At 58.5% G+C, this 5,297-nt stretch overlaps 1 pseudogene; it reads right to left on the bottom strand.

The window, feature by feature from the left end:
* Positions 1 to 480: 480 nt before the first annotated feature.
* Positions 481 to 3,912, bottom strand: LOC120669399 (annotated as a pseudogene).
* Positions 3,913 to 5,297: the final 1,385 nt, after the last annotated feature.

Raw genomic sequence — 5,297 nt, 5'->3', positions numbered from 1 at the left:
AACTTCAATTTTCTCACAATCTAGTCCCTGAAACTTATATTCACTCACATTTTAGTTCCTAGAATTTCTATTTTCTCACTACTTTCACAAATTTAATATGTATCATTATTTATTTATTTAAAAAATAGTAAAACATATCTGCGTATCAGGTTTTTTAGAAAATCGCCGTTTCCGCGTATCCGTATCCTTCCGATACCGATACGCGTATCCGTATCAGTGCTGCATATGTGTATTACGCAACTCGCGGTCCGAATCTGTCTAAACTCATGCTGAGAATCTCGGTGACACTTACCTACAAAATCTTCTTCCTCACGGTATGAAACACCGACACTATAGTTCGTAGCCCGTTAGGAGAAAAGCTCGTGAAACCAATTCCAAGAATCTGAATTTTGAACCACTGACATAAGTTGGACCTAGTAAAACACACTGGATCAATTCAAATCTTTTGCGCTGTGTTATTCAACCAGTGGTTAAATTCAAATCCATGCCACATTTTATCCTCTCCTAGTGATCAAAAAGCCACTACCTACCTTCTGCTTTCTCTCCACTAGCTAGATTCCTAGTTCAATCTACCGAGTGATAAAATGTCCAGGTCATTCATTCTCCATGATCTTCACGACCAGTGGACTTCTCACCTGATGGCTCCCATCAGACCAGACCATGGCGCCAAACGTGTAGCCCGTGACCGGGGCAGGGTTCCTGACCGTGAAGCTGACGTCGAACTCCTTTTCCTCGCCGGCTTCCCTGAACACCAGCATCGCCGGCTTCCCTGAACACCAGCATCGCCGGCGTCACTGCCACCTGCACTCCTTCCGGCTCCCTGACGACGGTGGCCGTGTACGTCCCCGGCATGCCGACGTTCTTGACCTTGCGCCGCACCATCGTGGTGGTGCCGGCGTGGAGGCCGTGCGCGGTGATGGACGGGTAGTTGAGGTCCTGGAGGCTCATGGCGGCGGTGGGGCACACGAACGACCCCCTGTTGAAGGTCTCCATGGCCGTCGCGTTGTAACCGAGCGCGCAGAGGAAGTCGAGGTAGTCGACGATGGACATGTCGTAGACGAGCCCCGGGTCCAGCGCCCGGTTCGGGTAGACGTGCCCGGCGCCGTAGCTGAACGGCGTCGCCGCCGCGTGGGATGAGTTCTTGATCGGGTTCCGTTCGGCGTCCAGATCCGTGGCTGCGGCGACAACACAAACATACAGCTCGATTCGTTAGATAGATGGTCGGCAGCGGGCGGCGGCGGCGGCGGCGACGCCGGCGACGAACGGGGAGCTTTGATTATTACCGCTCGTCATGATCGCCGACTTGATGGCGGCGGGGCTCCAGTCCCGGTGCAGGGTCTTGATCAGGCCGGCGACGCCGGACACGTGCGGGCACGACATGGACGTGCCGGACAGGACGTTGAACGGCACGCGGCGCAGGTCGTACGGCCGGTTCGTGGGCGCCGCCGCGCCGGTCCATGCGGCGATCACGCTCACCCCCGGCGCCGTGATGTCCGGCTGCGAACGAACGTTTCAGTCCAGAGTGACATCATGCTCAAGGTAGATCATGAACAAGATATGAGTTCGATCGCGGCATCCAAACAAAAAAAAATCACCTTCAGGATCTGGGGGTTCACTGTGTTCGGCCCCTGAGACGAGAAATCCGCCATGACCGGCGCCGGCCTGATGCCGATGATCGTCTTCCCCTTGATGACGAAGCCGGACGGGACCCTTGCACAAACACACCACCCTTGCACAAACACACCCGGTTCAGATCAACAGCACTTTTCTTTTCTGATCAAGTTTTGCGCGACTAGCTAGTGGCTTACTTGCTGTTCTTGATGTAGTCCGAGAGCGTGAGCCCGTCGGCGTACGAGATGTGCACCGCCGGGAGCACGTGGGGGTCGGCGTGGAGGTCGTTCCCGGAGACCTCGTCGTTGACGAGGATCATGGCGGCGCCGCCGGCGCGGCGCACGGCCTCGCCCTTCTCCACCCTCGTGATGGCCCCTCTCACGCACACCACGATCTTTCCCTTGGCCTTCTCCGGGTCCAGCGACCCCAGCAAGCACGCCTGGCTGCAATAACACACGTTGTAAATAAAAGGGAAAAATTCTTGCGTTCCAGATAGCAGCATGATGATTTGTTCTTACGCGTCTTTCTGCGTGCTGCCAGGAGCTGTGGCTTCAGCGCCATTGATGATGATGTAGAAGCCTTTCCCGTGCAGCCACCTCTCCGAGAGGCTCCGACCCTGGAACATGAGACGATCCATGGAAGAAATCAAGAACTTGCAGTGGCTTCAGGAGCGCATGGTGGCGGGGCCGTGCAGCCAGAAAGACCTGGATCCGCGTGCGGTTGAAGACGGCGAAGGCCGGGAACTCCCTGTCGGTGGAGCTCGCGGCGACGGTGAGGATCCACGGCGCGACGTTGGTGACGGTGCCGGGGTCCGGGCCGGAGTTGCTGGCGGACGGTGACGCCGGCCTTGACGGCGTGGAGCGACCCGATGGCGACGGCGTCGTCGAGGTAGTCGGTGGCGTCGCCGCCGACGGAGGCCGAGATGACGTGCACGCCGTCGGCGATGGCGGCCTCGAAGCCCGCGAGCACGTCGGCGTCGAAGCACTCGCTGCCGTTGATGGGGCGGAAGCAGACGCGGTAGGCCGCGACGCGCGCGCGCGGGGCGCCGCCGCGCGCCGTGCCGCCGCCGTACCCGAACGCGGCCGCGCCGCGCACCGCCCCCCACCCCCCCCCCCCCCCCCCCCCCCCCCCGACGCGGACAGCGTGTGCGTGCCGTGCCCGTTCTCGTCACGCGGCGTCCTGAGCGCGTCGTCCGCGGGCTTGCCGGCGGCCGCCTCGTACCCCTTGTTGAAGTAGCGCGCACCGATGCGCTTGCTGGTGAAACAAAAACACAATTGGATCAATTACCATCCCAGCACGATCAGACACCACCTGCGTTGCTCGTCGATCTGATCTGACTGCAAAAATCTCCCAGGCCGACCTGTGAGCTAGCTGAACCGACCTGTTGCAATGGAAGTTGGGGTCGTGCTCGTTCTGGCAGATGCCCTTCCAGTCGTCCGGGATCGGCCCCATTTCGCCCTCGCCGAATCTCTTGGACTCCGGCCACACGCCTGAGTCGAGGTTCCCGATGATGGTGTCCTCGCTGTACCTGGCCGTCTCCCAGGCCGACCACGGCGGGACGTCGCCGTCCCTCTCGAGCCTCATGAACTGCCACGACCTCGTCGTCTGCAGCTTGCGGCCCCGGTTCGGGAACACCGACACCACGTGGGGTACAGCTAATTTACGGTCAACCGCACGGAGGGGTTCCGTGCGGTCGATCTCCCGACCGTTTTTTTTCAATTTTTAATATTTTTTTTGTCGTTTTCCGATTTTGGAATTTTTTTAAGAGAAATTTTGGAGAGAGAAATTTTTTTGACGAAAAATTTTGGAGACCAAAAAAAATTTCAAGCAAAAAAAGGAGAGCAGAAAAAAATTTCAAAAGGAAAAAAATAGAGAGCAGAAAAAAAATTCATTTTTTTATCATTAAAAAAATATTCATCCGAAAAAATAAAAAATAATTCAAAAAAAATGTTGAAAAAAAAAACTAAAACCTAGGGAGCTCTGCCTCCCCGCCGCCGCTGGGCCGCCCCGCCAGCTCCCCGCCGCCGGAGCCGCCGCGCCGCGCCTCCCCGCCGCATCCAGGGGCGGATCTGGCCGCGGCGGCGCCGGAGCGCGGATCCAGCGGCGCGCCAACGGGGAAAGCTCTCCGTCGCCGGATCGGCGGCCCAGTCCGCCTGCCGCTCCTCAAGGTGCTCCGCCGCGGCCTCCCGCACCAGCACCGACGGCTCCCGCATCGCCCGCCGCCCGCCCCAGCCACGCCGGAAGCAGCGCCGAGTCGAGGTGCGCGTCGGCGCGGGGGCTTGGGGAGCGGGGCGTCGCCATCGAGGGGAACCCGTGGGAGATCAGGAGGAGAAGGGAGTGCTTCCAGGGAAAGGGAATGGGGCACGGATTTGGGGACGAAAAAAAAAGAAAGGGAAGGGCGCGCGTGGACATCGACCGTGAGCGTCGGCACGGTTGGTCAGTGAGCTCCACAATGGAAGCGGGGGCGGCGGCGCACTTACTCCCCCAGGACGGCGCCGAGGAGGTCGCGGTGCGCGTCGGCGGCCCTCCGGGACGCCTCCTCCGGCAACAACACGCCGTCGCGCCGCGGGTGTCCGCCGAGGTACACCACGTAGGCCGCCGCCGCCGCCGCCTTCCCGGAGCCGCCTGTCACCGCAAACGCCGCCGCCGCCGGGGCCAGCAGCTGCGAGCACAACAGGACGAGGAGGACGGCGTGGCGCGTGGATCCGCTGGCCTCCATGTCCGCACGACAGAGTTAGACTACTGGAGGGCGAGCTAGCTAGAATGCTAGATCGGCCGCCGATGCGGGCGCGGCCGAGTCCAAAGAGCATAGTGGTCGGTGAGCCACTGAGCCCCGGCCCCCCGAGCTCGATCGTGCTATAAAGGAGGGAGGGGGGAGGTGGGGCGAGTGGGGATCGGGGGAGGAGGAGGCGGACTCCGTCGTGGCCGCGACGGCGGTTACGGCCCCGTCGTGGCATGGGTGGCTGCGAGGATCGGTCGGGAGGGGCGGCGCCGCGCCGCGCGACGGAGGATGCGTCAAGCTAGACACGTCGCGCGCGTAGGGACGACCCGATCCCTCGTGTTGGTGGACGACGTGTGGCAGATGGACTCGTGGACTCTGGGCGTGTTTGGTTCGCTGCCTAAGGCGCCACAGCCTAACCTTAGGTGCGCCATAGCATTAGAGGCATGCGTTTGGTGAAAAGCTAAAGTTAGTCGGCCATACTATTTTAGATGCGGTTCCATCAACATGCCACACAATTTTCACGCCGCACCTGCGGCGGTCGATTTGAGCGCCGCACCTGCGGCAGCATGCTAACCTTAGACGTGGCGCCTTAGGTAGCAAACCAAACATGCCCTCTGTCACTCTGTGCTGGTTGAGTAGCACAAGCTCCTTTAGATAATTTTGACTATTAATTAAAGGTATTAAATAAAGGTAGTTTACAAAATTAACTCTACAATCCCTGCGCTACTTCACGAGACGAATCTAATGAGATTTTTGACCGCATGATTAGAGTATGGTTACTGTAGAATTACTGTAGCAATCATGGTGAAATTTATCTAATTAGATTCGTCTCGAAATGTTGTACCTATCTGTAAAAAGATTTTGCAAATAATTTCATTTAGTATTTCATGCATGAAAGATTTCTTTTATAGTGCAAGTTGCGCTAGTGAAACAAACATGGCCCTGATAGCTCAGGCGGCTTCGA

Source organism: Panicum virgatum, chromosome 4N (assembly GCF_016808335.1).
Source record: "Panicum virgatum strain AP13 chromosome 4N, P.virgatum_v5, whole genome shotgun sequence".
In the NCBI taxonomy this organism is placed as follows: domain Eukaryota; kingdom Viridiplantae; phylum Streptophyta; class Magnoliopsida; order Poales; family Poaceae; genus Panicum; species Panicum virgatum.
This window is presented reverse-complemented; position numbering and strand designations above follow the sequence as displayed.